Genomic DNA, 9,737 nt, shown 5'->3' on the forward strand with positions numbered 1-9,737 from the left:
TTTTCCTGTGCAGCTAGCAGCCTAAGGCAGATAGTCAGTCTCAGAGGCTGTATCCAAAGGGACAAATGATCTGTGATAACAATGGTCTTTCCGCCTTCAGAGTCCTCGCCTATCAGGAAGCAATTACACAGCCTTTTGAGAGTGTTTAAATTGGAAGGACCTTCATCCCCTGGTCCTATTCCCCAGTCTAAAGGCTGCTCAGTTACTAGGACTGACATTATGCTTGGATCCTATTCCAAAGCTGAACTTGGAAAAACTATGGCAGATCAGATCTGTCCTCTGCAAAATCACCCCCTCTTCCCTCATTCAACCTTTGATCTTCCTTCGAGGTATTCCTTTTCTCTTTCTTTTTCATCTCTGGTACCTCTTTTTTCCCCATTTACTGCACTGAGAAATCATACTTCCTTATCTTTTAAATGAAAAAATCTCTGTAGGCTTCAACTTGTGATCATTATGATGGCCCATTTCTTGGCTATCAAAATATTAAAAATAGAAGGAGCAGGTTTAGCTCACCCTTTTTGTTTCCATGCAAGAGTCACAGGGATCTTAGCATTTAGAGCTGACAGACTGTCAGAGCTGATGGAGTCCAGCATCTAATATGTCACAGAAATCCCTTCCACAATGTCCTGTGCATTGGCTCTGAGGACCCAGGGTGAAGATCTCACAGGGATATCTCCAGACTTCACAGAGTAGCCTGCCTGCACACAGCAGCTCCACCTATTCAGAAGCTTTCAGGGAAAGCTGGGATACATTTTCATCTACTGCTTTTGATTTTGCCTTTGGGATTAAGCCTTTCCTCATCTCCATAACAGTTCTTCAAATACTGAAAAAGCCATTTTCTAAGAGTCTCAGTGTGCCCTGGAGACAGTCTTTCTGTTTCCACCTGACCTTTTGAGGACTTTGTCCTCAACAAATACATCACTGTAAGGGCTTCCCTAAAAAGGAAGTCCATCTGCCAAGAAAGAAGTGGTGAGGGAGGAAAGAGTGGCAGAAAATCTAGGGTTCTAACCCAAAGGAAAAATGCATTTTGAATTTATTAATTGGTCACTAACCTTACTTCCCAAGTGAAATTGCTCATGCATGTATCCACCATTTTCTTGCAAAGCATTCTGGATTTTTGCATCTCACTTACTGATCTTATAGTCATTGCAATTCCTGTCCCAACATGAACTTGTAGTTATCAGAGCCATAGGCTACTTCACTGGGTCCAAACCTCAGCAAGACCCTGGTTATGAGAGTTAGGTGTGGGGACGTGCAGGCCTGCCCGCTGCTCTAGCTTGGCCCTGCATTTCCTCTCTATCATGTGATAACTGTTTCAACTTTACCCCTGAAATTGGGATAACATCCGCCCCAGGGGGTCATCAAGGGGGTGAATTGAGATAAGCTGCAACAGGCATTTCCCAGGGTTTTGTATACAGAAAAGGCACAATAAATGTTAGTTATGGGATCTTTTATGAATGCATAAAATATGTCATATCTGCCTTATATGTCTCATGAATATATCTCAATATGCCTTATGAAATCCTGGATACTCAGAGGTACTTTAAATTATATTCAGTTTTTTGTATGTGTTAATTAGTAGAAACAGTAGTTTTCCTTACATTGGGAATTTCCCTTATGAAGGATGTCAAGAGCCTCCTTGTCTCTTTCAGAATGTTTATGGAATCATGGGATTTGTTTACTCTATATCTGCTCAAGAGATATAGAGACACAGAGCGCTAAAATAAAACATTGGGCGAGGACCCAAAACGGAAAGAATTCTAAGCAAATATAGACGGAGAGGGAGAATTGAGAATAATGGGTGGGTAAGTATAACTTACTTGGTTTAACACTGAGTTTGGTGCCAGATCCGAAGTAAAATGCATTGTAACTAGACACACAATGTTCAGTGCTATTACAAAAAGCCCTCTTCTTCAAAGGGAGGCTCCATATAGAAACGCGACTAACCAAGCTGTGTGCCGACTGCAGGAAGCGCGCCTGTTCTCTGCAGTCCAGCGAGAGTCGCGAGCAGTGAGGAATGAGCCGGGAAGACACATTCGTTATCAGAGACAGGCGAGATAAGGACAACTGATTCTCCCCAGTGTTTATCGATTTCTTTTCTCTAGTTTTCTGCTTGGGTCCATTCCTATGTCCCCGTACTCTATGCTCATAACGCTCAAGACAAGAATGCTGGGAGTAAATGCTCTCTACTCCTCGCCTTCCTAATCGTAAGAGAAAACTCCCCTAGGTGGACTTGACTGTGAGAAAAGTTCTTCCACCTGAGGTCTGGGGCTAGCTGAAGCCTCACCCTTAACCCTGGGTCTGGATGGTACTGGGCAGGTGCCCCTGCGCTTCTCTTCAGGGCATCCTGAGCCCTGGAAGCTGGAGGGGTCTTCTAACAAGACCACGTGATCCTGTCGACAGCATACCCACTTTATACAACCAAGTGCACCTTGACATCGACACCGACATCCTTTTCAACCTGCACGGAAAAACTCTACATTTCAGTTTTATTTTTGCTTTCTACTTGCAGATTTCCCTTCAGGAAAAAAGAGAGAAAGAGAAAAGAGGCTGCGGGGGTGGCTGTCCTTTGCTAGTCCAGAAGAAACATTTATGGGAAAATATTTACTGACAATTTCAGGAAACCCCCAGTGCCAAGAGTTGCACACCCACACTGTCTGAATTTAAACAGATCTCAACAAATGAACACAGTTATGAGAAATAAAGTAGAGGCGACTTCAGCCTAAGCCAAGGAATTATATGACTTATGTAGCTGTGAGGGCCGGGGCTTGCTTGCTCTGACTTGTGAAAGTGATAAGCCTGTGCTACAGGAATGCTTTGCCGGCAGGGCACCTGAGAACTATGGAAAACGGGGCTGAATTTAAATATCTTAAGCAGGCACCAGTGTGTTTAAGGACTTGTGTGGCATAAGCTGGAATTTCTAAGCTAGAAATGTAGTTGCCTAACTGGGTGAAGTTGTTAAGACTTAGACAGTTTTGGGTAAAGTCACCTTGTAGCATTTGGTTTGGTTCTAGTGGGACCACAGTGGGGGTGGGAGCTCCCCTGCGGGGCTGCAGGCCTGGTTCAGCAAGGCTCCTGGGACTGCAGGCTTGTGCGCCCCTCCCGTCTGTGGAATCCTGGTCAAGCTACTCTTTCTCTACGTGGTCTTTGGTGACCGACTCTCTTCTATTTTACCCTTCCCAGTACACGTTGCTGGTGGCTCTTTCTCATTCTCAATCCCAGACTCTCAAAATAATTTATACACATTTATTTTCTAATTAGTTAGTGTAAATAAGAATTAACCGTAGTGGCCTACCAGGTATAACTGTCAGCTGGGTTCCAGATCCAAAGGTGAGTTGCCAGCTGCCAGAAGTTGCACTGTGATTTACCCAAACACAAAAACCTCACCAGAGAGGTCAGAGTACAGTGCAGAGTTCCTTCAGAGAAGGCCTGCATCCTTCAATCTAGGCTGTTCTGGGGCAACCAAATCCCTAATCTACAAACTCTAAATGAGTCCTCCTTTGTCTTTCTAATTATGGAATTAGAAATTCCATAGGAATTTGATCCCTCTAGGGGAATCTTTGATTTCCTTTTTTTTTTTTTTTTCACCACAGAGTTCTGAGTATCAAATATGTGTTCCTAAACTCTATACGGTAAAGGTAAATGCTCTTTGATTTTAGATGTCAAACCAGCGTGCAGACTTTTGCATTTAAAGAAACTCACAATGTCAGAACAGAGAAAATCTCCACTGAGGGCACCAAGAAGATACGCTTCAAGAAAACTGCCCTAATTCTCATCCTCAGCCCGAGTCTGTAGAACCTAATTGTGGTGGACATGGAGCTGGCGTCAAGTTAACTTGGCTCCACTTTCATAATAAAATAATTTCATTAAGATCAAATTACAAGAATATTGCCAGTTTTTAATTTTAATTTGAGGCATTTTATTTTCAGTCCCATATCTGTGTTGATTTTTATCTGCTAATGATCTTGAAAACTTCAACAGGCATTACTTTCCTAAGGTAAGTAAGACTAGCAGACAAGGACCATTCCCAGAAGAGGTCGCAGTGTGCATTGGATCGATGGGAGAAAACAATGGGACCCATGTCCAGCAGAGGGTTCTGTGAAGCCATTATCATATTAGTTCTGGATCCTCCTGGATCCCTGGCATTAGCATGAACCTGACACAGGGTTGGTGCATGAGGCCATCTGTTAGACGAGTCCTGTGAATTTCTCAGAATTCCGGCCCCAGACTTAAGGTCCAGTCTCAGTTCAGCCGGAGAACGGCTGTCTCAGGTTGATCAGTGGGCTCAATTTTCTTATAAATGGTGAGAATCTGAAAGGATGGTCTCAGAATCTGCTCATCGAGTCTGCATCATATGGACTTTTGGCTAATGTTCCAGGCATGGGGGAGTGTCCTTCAGGACTCAAGGATACGCTTTTTTCCAATGTGACTTTTCAGATTTGACAGAGACTCATCTCTTACTTTGGTCAGTGATAATTATTTACAAAAGATTCATTCTATACAGGGACGTAACTTCAAAGTGAATAGTGCCTCAGAGAGCTCATTAAGGAATTAGAAATCTTATCACTGATTACTGCACAAATCCAGGGGCTACGATCCTAGCCAAAGCCCATGGCAATCAGTCATGTATCCTTAGTCCTGACGCATATATTCTGGGAGCAATTCCCAGAGTGATTTCTCCATGGCTCATTTTGCACTGAGCTGCCAGATCCTAAGCAAGGAGACTTCTGGCCTCCTCTTTGACACCCGTTCTCCCTCAGTAGGCATTCTTTATATAGTGTATAATTGACTCAAAACCAGCCCTTAATCCATAGACATTGCTTAATCCAAGGATATAATTTTATACTTACTGGGCTTGATAGATAACTTGGTTCCCAGTCCAAAGATAAGCTTTCCTCCCTGGTTATAATTCACACTGTGTTACATACCCTGTCAAAAACACGTCCAATCTGCCTGAACACATTTCTAATCCTCCACCCCCAAAACCACAGCCTATTGCTCCCACGCTGCAGCAGGAATCACGGCAGCGCTTCTTATTGTAACTTCTTCTGAGGGAGAATAAGAGCGCTCACACGCAGGAGCCTGATAGACAATAATGCAGAGTCTTATTTATCCAAAAATGTTTCTATTTAATGCTGAAAATGCTGTCTCATTATTGCTTAATGGCTCTGGATATTGTTGTTTGGGGGAAATGGCTTCCTTCCCAACATGTTTCTCAAAGGCTTACTGGGAAATGAGTGTCACACAAAGGTTAAGAAGAAGGGACGCCAAGGCTCCATGCAACTGGGCTTACCTGGGGTAACCATAACCTGGGTTCCCGTTCCAAACTGCAATTTCCCCAAACTGGTAGTTGTCACACTGTGACAAACACTTCTGCAAAATGGCTTCCCCAGAGAAGAGCTGCTAAATGAAGACAATTGGCTCATGGGGAAACAGTCTTGCTACAAGATGAGGGGGCTGCATGAAGCGAGAGACATTTTCTTCTTCTCTTTTAATTTCTCTGCTTTCAAGACTTTGAGGCATACTCTGTGCAGTACAGCCAGAGAGAGGCACCGTGGGGTTCATAAAGCCTGCGTGACTTTGACATTCTGTGATGATGAAACCCTTGCCTCTCAGAGCTTATCTGACCCCAAACCCCTTCCTCAGTGCCACTGGGGTGCGGCCACCACCCGTCTCAGCTCTTTGAAAGAGCCTGGGATTTGGGTTCTGGAGTCCAGTGGCAAGCCTGTCTCAATGCCTGTTCTGTCCTTGTTGGAGCAATGCCAATCACCAAACTCTTTGTCTCAGTTTTTAAATCTACCAAGTGGGGATAATTATGCTGGAATTTACTGCCGAGCAAGACCCTGCCATGAGACAGTTTGTTCACTGGAAGTGTGGCAGTGTGGACAAACTCCAGAACTAGGGTCTTATGAAGTCCTTGTGCTATTCTTCCCCTTCCACCCTTGCTCCTCCACGGATGAAGAAGGTGAGAAGATACTGGGCCTTTGTTCATCTGCCCAGGTACTTTTGATTCAAGGAGTTCCCTTGCCCCTGGGAAATAGATTGTGTTTTTGGAGCTAAATTTACTCAGTGCATAATTCAAATTATTTGCCGCTTACTTGGCGTCACAAACAGCCTTGTCCCTGTCCTAAAGGCAGAAAAGACACTGTCCTTCTGCGCAGTGCTTGTCTCAGCATCAAAACCCAGCTCAGGTTTCTCCCTCACAAAGCACGGGGAGAAGGGAACCTCCACTGCAAATCCTCCAGTGGGAGCCACAGCTTGAATTCCCCACACCTCCAATTAGCAAACTCTCCTACTCTGTCCTCATGGGCTTGTCCTTCAGCCCCTCCTGAGATCACAGTGGACCTCTGGCCTCAGGTCCCTCCAGCTGACCCCCATGCCAGCACCGCACTCATTGTGTCTTGTCACTTAGGCGTACTTACGGGGATACACAGCTAATCTGGTGCCAAGACCGAAGGTCAGTCGCTCGCCATAGTTATTTGCACAGTGCTTCTGTGCTCAGCAAAAACTCACTAGTGCTTCCTCTCTGTGCCCCCAGGGCATCTCAGCACCACAAGAGACTCAGGACTGGAACCTGCGGCTCTGGCTTTAGAATACAAAAGCCATCCCTTTTGAGTCTTGAGAACAAAGGGAGTTTGGGAAGCAAGCAAGCCATGGTTCTAAGACTTAGCCCAGTAAGCCATGTACACATCCTGAAGGCTGGAACTCTGCATTAATCAGTCTTGTATTTTCACAGAGAGAGGCTCTGGAGGCTACAGAAAGCTTCAAAAGATTCTCTCATTCCTCCAAAGGCCTGGAGGCAGAACTGCACTTCCCTCACCCCTGATAGGAGGTATCTATCTCCTTTCAAAAATCCTCTGGAGAAAGCGCTCTGGCTATGACTCCTGACTGCTCATTTCCACTGTTCAAAAACCTATTATGAAGGTTTTAGCACTAATGTGCTCCCTTCTTGCAGTATCAGCTGCACCTTATGCTCTTATGATTACAGAGAGAAGAAGTCTGAGTACTTTTCTTCTCTTGACCATTAGACAGAACCAAAGTGCATCCCACAGGCCCAGGGAGCCTGCTAAAAAGTCTAGTCAAAAGTGGTGGGGTACTGGGTTCGCTAGAGCTCCCTCCTAATGTCCTCAGTGGCTTAAATATTGTTTATATCTTTATTCTGTGCCCCCGCTCCATTCCCACCTCATTTTAAAGCAGGGGAGAGAAACAGTTCTTTTTTGGCCTGAGGAAAGAATATTAATAAAGATCCCAAGCAGATGCATGAGATTAAAGCATTTTTCAAACTAATGACTTGATTGATTTCCCCTAAAGGCCCAGGCTAAGAAGAAGGCAACTTACTCGGCTTCACCGTGAGCATGGTCCCGTCCCCAAAGGTTAATTTGCCTGCATTGGTGTTACACAGTGCTCTGTGCTTTTGCAATAACCTTGACTGGAGCCTCTAAGAAGACAGGTGGAGGTGGGTGAGGCAGGCAGGAAAACAAAACCTGAAATGACTGCCCATGGCCAAAACAATCTCCCTGTAATTAGGTTAGAGCTTGGGAGGAATACTGATAACCAGCCACTTCCTGGCTCCGTCCTATTTGCCATAACTTTCCCTGAAAGACTCTTAGAGAGAACTCCTGGGAAATTCACAGAGTGGCTATGGCCTGTCTCTTGGGGCTGAGTCTTGTTACTTCCACAGGCCTTTTGTCTGTTTTCACCTAGTTCTTGACTCCCCAACTCCTTACTTTCCCTGTACCTCCCCACTCCTAGTGGTTCACATATTTTCTCAGGGAGAAACTACATGGATATTAAAAGCCCAAGCACAATGCCTCAGGGAACATGTACATTGATAACCTTGTTCCGACTGCTACCCCCAAACCACACAACACAAACCAAGCAACGAAAACACCACCTGTGTTTTGACAGCCTCTGCATGATGGAGGGTGGGCTTCTTTCAGAACATAATTAGCTAACAAGAGGGACTTACTCGGTGTGAGTGAGAGTTTGGTGCCTTTCCTAAGAGTGAGCTGGTTCCTCCCAGTATCTGGCAGACACAGATTTTCCTTTCTTTGTGAAAACTCCACAGATTCTGAGGGAATCAAACTCCACACATAGAGTTTATGTGACATTGAAGGGAAGGGTCAGTGGCAATATTGTCTTTATCCTTACTTGGAATTGCTTACAATAAGAGCATTTTATGTATTACACAGAAAAGCTAAAATTTGTTACTAATTAAAAATTAAATAGACATCTACAATGGATTTAAAAGTCACCCCTTAGCCCCAGACAACCCTTTCTGTACTTCTTCATGTTACAGGGTCTCAGGTTCTCTCCATGGCTTTGGATTCCTGGGGCCAGGGGAAGGAGCTCCCTTGGGATGTGTGGTCAGGGAAGCGAGGGTGTGAGACACAGTACAGGGTAGGTCCGGCCTGTGCTTGCCCATGGCTCTCTGACTGGAGTTTGGTTTACAGTAGTTTGATTGCTGTGTCTTCCTGCTTAACCGTAGTGACTTAGCTCCTAACAGACACGACCTCTCTCCCATGTTTGAACAGAGGACCTCATGTATGCTATACGCGCTCCTGAGCTACATCTCCAACCCCTAACAGATCTTTGATGGGGGCTGAGGGTTCCCATGAGCACTAAAGGTCAGAAGCCATTGTTGATTAAGGTTAGAGCTGGCTAGGCACTTTCAACCATAGAAAGTCTTGCTTCCTTTCCTAAGACAAGCTCCCCACTTCCTGGATTCCCACAGTGACCATCTTTCTATGCACCCCACACCCCCCAGTGCTTGGCCCAGTGTTTTTCTTGGGCCTTTCTTCTTGTTAATCATTTTTTTCCTAGTAGAATCATCCAGAAATCTCCCCCATTTAACCATAGCTGTTATTTTTCCCTTTGAGTCCTTATCTCTAACCCTTACACAAGACAGTATAATAAAAACATGTCTGGCTTTGCCTGTCTACCCTGACCACAGAGTTTCCATAGATGGATCTGTGATCCAGGAAGACGTTTCTGAGCTCTCTGAGAATGTCCAAGTCATGGTTAGCCTGAGAAAACTATCCCAAAGGAAATCCCTGTTCCCGGCCTTGTGATAAGCACATTGTTGGGTCTGAATAGACCACAGACGTGGAAAGGAGAAAACGACTGAGAGAGGGCTGTGGAGTGAAGGGGCTCCTGCTCTTCGTCTCTGTTGTCTCCAGCATCAAAGTGGCTCTTAGAGAAGCTGTGTCCTGCCCATCCCTGGAACAAGGGACACGGTAAAGCACAGGGACAGAGTGCCAGGACACCAGCAAAGGCCAAACACAGAACGCAGACCTTTTATAAAGGATGGGCGAGAGATTGTGGGAGTCATAAAACAAAGCAAAACAGTGATTATTTTTAGTAGGAGCCAAACATCACATTGAATGTACAGTCAGCTGGGGACAATTGAGGGTAGGGTGGAGTGGGGCGGGAAGACTTGAAAATGGATTCTGGACAAAGTTTCTTGATTTTCCTTTCACTCCTCATAAACAATGAAAAAAGATCTCTGTGTTAGCTGGAAGAGTGGGAGCATTTTCTGCTGCAGTAGAGGTAGAGGATGTGGTGTCTGGCTGAGCTGAGGAGTGCCCTGGACCTGAGGGTGCCCCCTTGTCTCAGAGTGTAAGAAACTTTCCCACACAACACTCAACACACCTTCAGCTCAGTGAGAGACAATGGCAGAACGTTAGAGAACGGAACAGCACTTACTAGGGAGAACATGAAGCCGGGTCCCTTTTCCG

This window comes from Myodes glareolus, chromosome 12 (genome assembly GCF_982192425.1).
Source record: "Myodes glareolus chromosome 12, mMyoGla1.1, whole genome shotgun sequence".
In the NCBI taxonomy this organism is placed as follows: domain Eukaryota; kingdom Metazoa; phylum Chordata; class Mammalia; order Rodentia; family Cricetidae; genus Myodes; species Myodes glareolus.